This window comes from Bos taurus, chromosome 10 (genome assembly GCF_002263795.3).
Source record: "Bos taurus isolate L1 Dominette 01449 registration number 42190680 breed Hereford chromosome 10, ARS-UCD2.0, whole genome shotgun sequence".
In the NCBI taxonomy this organism is placed as follows: Eukaryota; Metazoa; Chordata; class Mammalia; order Artiodactyla; family Bovidae; genus Bos; species Bos taurus.
This window is the reverse complement of record NC_037337.1, coordinates 26,512,558-26,522,442: the sequence shown is the minus strand read 5'-3', so window position 1 is coordinate 26,522,442 and position 9,885 is coordinate 26,512,558. Positions and strand designations below refer to the sequence as shown.

Genomic DNA, 9,885 nt, shown 5'->3' with positions numbered 1-9,885 from the left:
TCTGCCTGGCAAAGTCATAAAGCTATCCAAAAGGCAACCAAAACTGTCTCTGAGATTTGATTTGGTGCTGGTGTAGACAGAAGCTGAGCTTTCAGCACCAAATCTCATCAAGACCTGTAAGTGACACAGAATAGGAAGGAAATATCACAAACTTGAAGATCCTCTCAGAGGAGTGACAGAATGAGTCATATATTAGACACCCCAGCACTGGGGCCTGACATTAAGAGGATGAACCCCTTTAGCTGGTTTGAAAACCAGTGGGACTTGGTCCCCTGCTAAGAAACTGAGTTTCCACTATGGAAGAGTGAGAACAAAGTCTTCCCTAGTGATCCAGTAGCTAAGACTCTGAGCTTGCAATGTTCAAAGATTCTGCATGCTGCTATGAAGATCGAAGGTCCTGAGTGCAGCAACTAAGATCCAGTGCAGCTAAATAATTGAGTAAAGAAATGTTTTTTTAAAAAGAGTCAGAACAAAGACTCTTGTTTTCAGTCCCAGTGCAGAGACACCAAATTGATAACTGCCTAGTATTCTGACCAGCCTGCCAGGACCTACCCAGCGTGCCCTCCGACACACATGCGGCTCCTGCTCTATCTCCTGCTCCAGTGCTGGTCCCCATTGCTCAAACTCATGTCCAGTGATGCTATCTAACCATCTCATCTTCTGCTGTCCCCTTCTCCTTTTGCCTTCCATCTTTCTCAGCATCAGGGTCTTTTCCAATGAGTTGGCTCTTCACATCAGGTGTCCAAAATATTGGAGCTTCAGCTTCAGCGTCAGTCCTCCCAGTAAATATTCAAGGTTGATTTCCTGTAGAATTTACTGGCTTGTTCTCCTTGCAGCCCAAGGGACTCTCAAGAGTCTTCCCTAACACCACAGTTCAAAAGCATCAATTCAGGATGGGATTAAAGTGAGGTAACTTGGCAGGGCTGGCACCTTCCACAGCAACCATGGCATATACTGGCCTCACTGTGTCTCTTACCATGATGAATGTGTTCTGGGGCATCATTAGCTTTCCAGATGCTCTGGTTCATCCCTAAGGATCCCAAGCAGGGAGTTGTTGTCACTATGTTGGTGACCTGTTCCGTTTGCTGCTATCTCTTTTGGCTGATTGCAATTCAGGCCCAACTCAACCCTCTCTTTGGACCACAGTTGAAAATGAAACATTCTGGTACCTGAAGTATCATTGGCCTTTGGGAATTGGCTTGCTCACCAGTACTGAGTCACTGAGGTCATGGAGAGAACTCCTCTAGATGAAAAAACACCTCCATACCCAGACCACATCCCTTGACTCGCCCACTGTGGCCATCAGCTGCCTTGAATTTTCACCCACATTTGAATATCATATTCTACAATGCAGTACTTTTTTCCTGTTGCCCTTTTTATGCTTTGATGAATGATGTGCCTGTTTAAACTATGCTGTGTCTGTAAAATATTTATGTATACTCTTCTGAGATCAAAAGTGCTGTTCTCCTGAGAAATAACATTACTCTCTCTTTGGAATTCTGTGGATTTGAAGATGGCTCCTGCCTGCTCACAACATGAGAATCAGCAAAATGCTTAAAAACTGTTACATGATAATAAGTGTCCAGTGGGGCAGTCAGTAGGAGAACATGTTCAAGGGAAAATCTGTCCCACAAACTTATATCATAGTTTATTATACCAAAGTATGAATGAATTTCAGGATAAATTTCGTATTTCTGCCATTTTTTGGAATAAATTATTTTTCTACTTTCTGTGAGGGGAAAAAAGCATCAGTTCTTTGGCACTCAGCCTTCTTTACGTCCAACTCTCACATCTGTACGTGACTTCTAGAAAAACCAGAGCTTTGACTATATGGACCTGTATTGACAAAGCGATGTCTCTGCAAGACACTGTCTAGGTTTGTCATTGCTATTGTTTCTCTTGTCTGAAGAGACTGATCCGGAAAATATTGCAAATGTTAACAAATGGGGCCAAACTTGAAAGTTTTTCAACTGTGAAGGAAACTGTCAACAAAATGAAAAGACAATCTATTAAATGGGGAAGATATTTGTAAATGATATTTCTGATAAGGGATTAATATCCAAAATATATAAGGAACTTATATAACTCAATAGAAAAAACAAACAACCCAATTAAAAAAGGGGCAGAGGACCTAAATAGACATTTTTCCAAAGAAGACATACACATGGCAGGATTGAACATCAACATTTTAGGAATCAGTGAGTTAAAATGGATGGGAAGGGGCGAATTTAATTCAGATAACCATTATATCTACTACTGTGGGCAAGAATCCCTTAGAAGAAAAGGAGTAGCCAGTAGGAATGGAAAATGGCAATTGTTTTAGAAGACATTTGACATTTCCTACAAAACTAAACATACTCATTATATGATCCAACAGTTGTACTCATTGGTATTTGCCCAAAGGAGATGAAAATGGATATCTACATAAAAACATGCACACAGATATTTATAGCAGCTTCATTCACAATTGCCAAAGCTTGGAAGAAATCAAGATGTTCTTCAATAGATGAATGGATAAATAAACTGTAGTTACATCCAGAAAATGGAATATTATTCTGTACTAAAAAGAAATGAGTTAACAAGCCATGAAAAGATATTCAGGGACCTTAAATGTACCTTAAAGTTACACAACATTTTATGTCAATTATATCCCAACAAAGCTGGAAAAAAGACGTGGGAATGTGTGCGTGTGTGCTGCCAGGGTGAGGGGAGGTGTAATGTACTTAAAAAAGGAGATCATGAGGGATATTTGCAGTGACAGAAATGTTCTGTACCTTGACTGTGTTAATGTCAATATCCCAATTTTGACATAGTACTACAGTTTTACATAATATTATCATTGGAGAAGTGGGTAAACAGTACATAGATTACTCTTGATTATTTATTACATCTGCATGTGAATCTATAATAATCCCAAAATAAAAGATTTAATTTAAAAACATAAAAAGAAAGGCTACACACTGTATGCATTCCTTTACTTCAAAATTAAAGAATTATAGATATGGAGAACAAATCAGTAGTTACCAAGGGTGGAAGAGCTCCTTGGTGGTAAAGGAACAGTTCTGTATTTTGACTATCATAGTGATTACATGAATCTATACACAAGATAAAGTTGCATATAACTACACCCACACTCACACTTCTGTCATTCAGCTGCTCAGACATATCTGACTCTTTGTGACCCCATGAACAACAGCACACCAGGTTTCCCCTGTCCTTCACCATCTCCCAGAGTTTGCCAAGTTCATGTCCCATTGAATGAGTGAAGCCATCCATCCATCTCATCTTCTGCCACCCTCTTCTCCTCTTGCCTTCAGTCTTTCTCAGCACCAGGGTCTTTTCCAATGAGTCAGCTCTTTGCATCAGGTGGCCAAAGTGTTGGAGCTTCAACTTCAGCATCAGTCCCTCCAATGAGTATTTAGGGTTGATTTCCTTTAGGATTGACTGGTTTGATATCCTTGAAGTCCAAGGAACTCTCAAGAGTTTTCTTCAGCACCACAGTTTGAAAGCATCAGTTCTTTGGGACTGAGCCTTCTTTATGGTCCAACTTCCACATCTGTACATGACTACTGGAAAAATCCTAGCTTTGACTATATGGACGATTGTCAGCAAAGTGATGTTTTTGCTTTTTAATACACTGTCTAGGTTTGTCATAGCCTTTCTTCCAAGAAGCAAGCGTCTTCTAATTTTGTGATTGCAGTCACCATCTGCAATGATTTTGGAGCCCAGGAAGAGAAAATCTGTCACTGCTTCCACTTTTCCCCCTTCTGTTTGCCATGGAGTGATGGAACCAGATGCCATGATCTTAGTTTAGACCCTTACATGGAACTTTATATGGAACAACAGACTGGCTCAAAATTGGAAAAGGAGTATGACAAGGCTGTATATTATCACCCTTTTATTTAACTTATATGCAGAATACATCATGCGAAATGCCGGGCTGGGTGAGTTACAAGCTGGAATCAAGACTGCAGAAATGTTAACAACCTCAGATATGCAGATGATACCACTCTAGTGGCAGAAAGTGAAGAGAAACTAAAGAGCCTCTTGATAAGAGTGAAGGAAGAGAGTGAAAAAGCTGGCTTAAAACTCACACTGGTTGCATGTAAAAACTGATGACATCTGAATGAGGCCTATAGTTTAGTTAACAGTATTGTTATTTCATATTGCACTGTAGTTACATAGCATGCTACCACTGGGGGAAGCTGGGATGAAAGGGACCTGGGGATGTGTACAATTATTCAGCTTCCTATGACTTAAAATTATTTTTTAAGTGATAAGTTTAACACAGTGAATGAATAGATCTTTCCATTGATGTAGAAAGAGCACCAGGACATATTTTTATAGGAAAAACAAGTCTCAGAATTAAAAAGTATATGATCCAATTTATGCTTTTAAAAAATCTATCTCGGAGTGCACCAATCTATGTATATGTGGAAGAAAAGGCCTACAATTATACACAATAAACATATTGACCTGATTATCTCCAGGAGGAATTTTCAAAATGTTTAAAAGCTCAATGACATGAGCAGTAATCAGAATGACTACTTTAAAATTAGACACCAGGGTGGATGTGAGAGTGAAACCGGACATTTACTTTCTCCTGCTTTGAAATTTTTACAATGAACATGCATTGTTTTATAATTTAAACTCAATAAAAATAAGCTTTAAATATAAATATATCATAAAAGGAATTAGCATGTCTCAGACAATTATATATTTGGAACGACTATGAAAGTCACATAAATTATGAGTAGATGTCAATTGGGTGTCAACATGACACATAATTCAAAAGTCTAATAGATATGTTAAAAAGTAAAGTAGGGAATGGAAATTTTTTACTCTCAAAGGGGTGATTACCTAATCCTTTTTCCTTGGGAAGAAATAAAAAGAGGCTTCGCCAGCTCCTGGCCCTTCAGTGAATATTACTGTTTGATTATGGAAACAAAGTGAAAAAAAAAAAAAAAGATTAAAACAGAGTGCATTACATCCAGTGTATTCATTCGCTACTTCATTTTCTCACTACTGAACACTGTTCTGAATAATGAGAAGAGATGCCAAAGTTCAAGGGATACAAGTGAAGATGTGGAGCAATTGGGACATTTCTAGTAGGAATGCAAAACAATGTACCAGTGTGGAAGATGGTTTGACAGTTTCTTCCAAAGCTAAAGAGAGACCCACCATACAACCTAGCATTCATGCTTCTGGGTATCTACCCAGCTGACCTGAAAAGCTATGTTCACATAAAAACCTGCACATGAATTTTTGTAGCGTCAATCTGACCGCATTTCAAATCTGACCGTATGACAAAACCTCACTGAACGGGATACAGAAAAAAGACATCTAAATAACTTAAATCTTTATGTAAACCCCCCCCCATTCATATGTTGAAATCCTAATTCCTAATATGGTGGCATTAGGAGATGGGGCCTTTGGCAAGTGATTAGGACATGAAGATGGAGCCCTCATAAATGGGGTTAGTGCCCAACACTGCAGAGACAGTTTCTATTGTTTATTTTTTAATAATTTTTATTTATTTATTTATTGGTTGTACTAGGTCTTCATTGCTGTGTGGGCCTCTAGTGGGGACTACTCTCTACCTGCAGTGCTCAGGCTTCCCTTGTTGCTGAGCACAGGCTCTAGGGCACACAGGCTTCAGAGGTTACAGCGCGAGGGCTCAGTAGTTGTGGTTCTCAGGCTGTACAGCACAGGCTTAATGGTTGTGGCCCACAGGCTTCGTTGTTCCCTGGCATGTGGGATCATCCTAGATCAGGGGTAAAACCCTTGTCTTCTGCATTGGCAGGTGGATTCTTTACCACTGAGCCACCAGGGAAGCCCCGTTCACCAGTTTAATAGATTAGGACCTGGATATCTTTGAGAGCCATTCAGCCTTCTGCAATCTTATGAGGAAAAAAATCATTCAAGTTATTTATTCTAGCATTCATCTATCAACAACTATATTTCCACCCACTCTTTTCATATGTGTCTTCCCACTCCTAGTACTGTTTTCTCTTTATTCATTTTTTAGCTATTTTAATGGGTTGTCCAACAAGTTCAAGATTTTAAGTCTTCTTCTACAAGTGCCTGCATTGATCACTTCAAGCAACAGAGACATGTTCCTCTCTTAAGGTACAATCTTATGAGCCTGTATCCAGTACAGGCTACGCATTTCTTTCATTATGCCTTTTTCCCACAGTAGCTGGTATAATGCCTTACGTATGAATGTTTCTCAATTGCTTGCCTGTAAATACATTTCACTCGTTAACCATTCTATTATTACTGTGCTTCCATAACAGGCCATCTCACATAATATCATCACATTTCTCCCCACTGGGTCCAAAGGTCTACTCAGCCACTCTAGGCCTACATGAACATACCTTCACTTTTATAATTAATTTACAGGTGACTGCCTGACATGAGGACTAAAACTAGAAAATATAAAAAATATGATGAATGTAATTTTGAACTGTGATTAAATTTACATCAATATAATTTGCCACACAGTAAGTGATGTTCATAGCCATTATCATGTGTGTGTGCTCAACTGTGTCTGACTCTGCAAACCCCATGGACTGTAGCCTGCCAAACTTCTCTGTCCATGGGATTTCCCAGGCAAGAATCCTGGAGTGGGTTGCTCTTTCCTCCTCCAGGAGATCTTTCTCACCCAGGGATTGAAACTGCATCTCCTGTGTCTCCTGCATTGACAGGTAGATTCTTCACCACTGAGACACCTGGGAAGCTCAGCTAGTATCATCAGTTCAGTACAGTTCAGTCGTTCAGTTCAGTTCAGTCTCTCAGTCATGTCCAGCTCTTTGCGACCTTGTGGACTGCAGCACGCCAGGCCTCCCTGTCCATCACCAACTCCCGGAGTTTACCCAAACTCATGTCCATTGAGTTGGTGATGCCATCCAACCATCTCATCCTCTGTTGTCCCCTTCTCCTCCTGCCCTCAATCTTTCCCAGCATCAGAGTCTTTTCAAATGAGTTAGCTATTATCATAGTGCCTGGTAAATAGGCCCCAAAGGAAGCAGCTCATAAAAATGTTAACAATGAATATGATTTTTATAAAGACAGCTGAGAAATATCAGAATTTTCTAAAGGAAGACAAGAGAGAATTTCCGAAGCAGACACAGGAGTGATTCAGAGGCACTCCTCTAAAGGGGCTGGATGTGTTCCCAGAGTGAGTTCAGCAATTCGTGCTGTTCTTGTCCTTTTCCACCTGGGCAACTCAGGGCTATGTGTTCCATGACATGAGCCTTGGATGAGCAGGTTGCTCCACTGGGGTTGAAGCCAGGCCAGATTGAGTATTGGCCTTTGAGTAAAACTCTTATGGGTGGCCGGCCTGGTTCTAGAAATCTGTCCAACTTGTCACTCTCTATCTGAACAGTGACTTTGAATAAAGACACACAAAGAAGAAAACATAGAGTTAAGTGGTGCAAAGCCTGGAAGCCAAATAAGCAGAAGACACACAGAGTATAAAAGGGAGATGTAAAGCTGAGGACATAATCTGATCAACAGAAGAAAACATGAAAGTTAGATGAGGAAGGGACAGAAGATGAAAGGTAGAAGTAAGAATCATTACTGTTTGTGGAGGTGCCTTTTGAGAGCCCATCTTTGCTCCTCCAATACTTCCACTAACAGATTCTGCCTCCCGGGCACAGCAGAGCTCTCAGAAGGGGCACTGAATGTGACAGGACAAAGAGCTCAGCCTACAGTCCTATCACGAAGAACATGGGATTCCTGGAACAGCCTGAGCTGGGGAGACAAGGACAGCACAAGCCAGCCGCATAGCCTGCAGCTGTCACACGCCCAGGGCTCTGCCAGCTTACCTGGCCCTGCTGTCTGACCTTATGCAAGACAAGCCCCACGGCCTACTCAAACTCTCCCACGAGGTCCCACACTTAAAGTCATCAGAGCCAACTCCAGTCTTATCTCTAATATACAGAACTCAATTGTTCTGGATTGAGGCCCAGGGATTTGTATTTAATATCAGTTCCTTAAGTTTTAAAATGTGTTAGGGTAAAGCTAAGAGGATGGAATGGAATCTCAAAGTACAGTGGATTTTAAAAGATATATTTATTTCTCTCTCATATATCAGACCCAAGTTGAACAATCCAGGTTGGCAAAATAACTCTGCCTCACACAATTGTTTGGGCACATGGGCTTTTGCTCCCCTTTCTCTGTGGCTATTCCTTGAACAAATCATCATCTACATCAGCAGTCTCAACCTTGTTGGTACCAGGGACTGGCTTTGTGAAAGATGATTTTTCCACAGACAGGGCGGGGGGCAGGGGGGTGGAAGTGGAGCAGGGGCCCTTGTGGTTTGGAAGCAGAAAAGGAACATGATGAAAACTCAGTGTTGTAGAATCTGAAATCCCCTGCCTGTTGTCACCATTAGGGATCTTCAGATGCTGTTGTGTTGAAGGGATGACTGACTTTGAGGGTGAGGAGTGCTAGCACTCGGAAGGTCTAACAGTCTATGGCATCTTCACGTTTGACATCTTTCAGACTTCATAGTTTGATGATTAGGTAGATTCTGGGAGATCAAAGCACCAAAGAGTTGGAACCAAGAGCTCCTGATTTCTTCTGAGAACTGGAAAGGTTTGGTCTTAATTAAGACCCTTTAGAAAATGCTCCTGACCTGGAAAGAGGTATCTGTTCTGCTGGGTCATTGTTCTTATTTCCTGGTAAAGGAAGAAATCTGTACTAGATTCTGAACTAGGCTGAATTTACCTTCTCTTGTTGTTTAGTCGCTAAGTCATGTTCCATTCTTTGCAACCTCATGAACTGTAGCCTACCAGGCTCCTCTGTCCATGGGATTTCCCAGGCAAAAATACTGAAGTGGTTTGCCATTTCCTTTTTCCAGGAGACCGTCCCAACCCAGGGATTGAACTGATGTCTCCTGCATTGGCAGGCAGATTCTTTACCACTGAGCCACAAGAGACACCTTACTTTTTCTTACATATTACCAAAAAACTCTCTTAGAGCTAGTATAGTTATTGTCTCTGGGGCTAGTATGCCCACCACCCAGAGCTGAACTCTATAGTAGGAAAGAATTACTCAAATTTGAACCAAGTTTGAGCCAAGAGGAGACCTACTAGACTGCTCCACTGCGGACAGAGCCCATCTCATGTTTGGTGAGTGGGTGGTGGCACCAGCCTGGCTACATGGAACTAGCCCTAGAATGGAACCCAGTGATATGGCTCCCTTCCAGGGCTTGCAGTCTCCTCCCACAGAGAAGAGGCTCTCAAACTCCAGGCACTTCTATAAGTTTCTTCTCCAACTGCCAAGTGAAAAATAATTGCTGATAACATAACTATCAGTATTTGGCCAAGACCATAGTGATTGTTTATTTAAGCAGCTATCATACTGACAAGGAAAATTCAGCTAAAAGATATAAAAACATCTGCCCTAATGTTGCATATTGGTTGATTGTCAGAGTTTTGCAGTTTCAGTATAATGAGAATTCTGCACCAGATATGAAAAACATTAGGAAAATGTATATAGAGAGTGACGTACAACATTCTATTTATATGCATTTACTTAAAATTAGGACATTGAAAATGGTTTTTTGGGTATACCAGTCTGCTGTCTTCCCAGTCTGCCAGCTTTCTGAATAAAGTCACTATTCCTTGCCTTAAAATAAAATTAGGACATTAAAAAAGGGTCTCACCATAGAGGGGGGATGTATGATGAGGAATCGAGAACACATACACACACATTTGTGAACAAGATAACTGTCCAATTTTATGTAGAGTGTTGAACCATAAAGATTTACAAATAGACTTGGCATAGACTTGCTATTTCCCTTCTTTCTACCTCCTTTATCCCTCCATAGCTTGCCATTCCTCTCCCAGGGCCCCTGGAAATCAAACTATGCTTGAG

General features: G+C 40.9%; 1 pseudogene; it reads left to right on the top strand.

Moving 5' to 3' along the window:
* The first annotated feature begins 393 nt into the window (after positions 1–393).
* On the top strand, positions 394–1,546 carry LOC132346302 (V-type proton ATPase subunit e 1-like; annotated as a pseudogene).
* Positions 1,547–9,885: the final 8,339 nt, after the last annotated feature.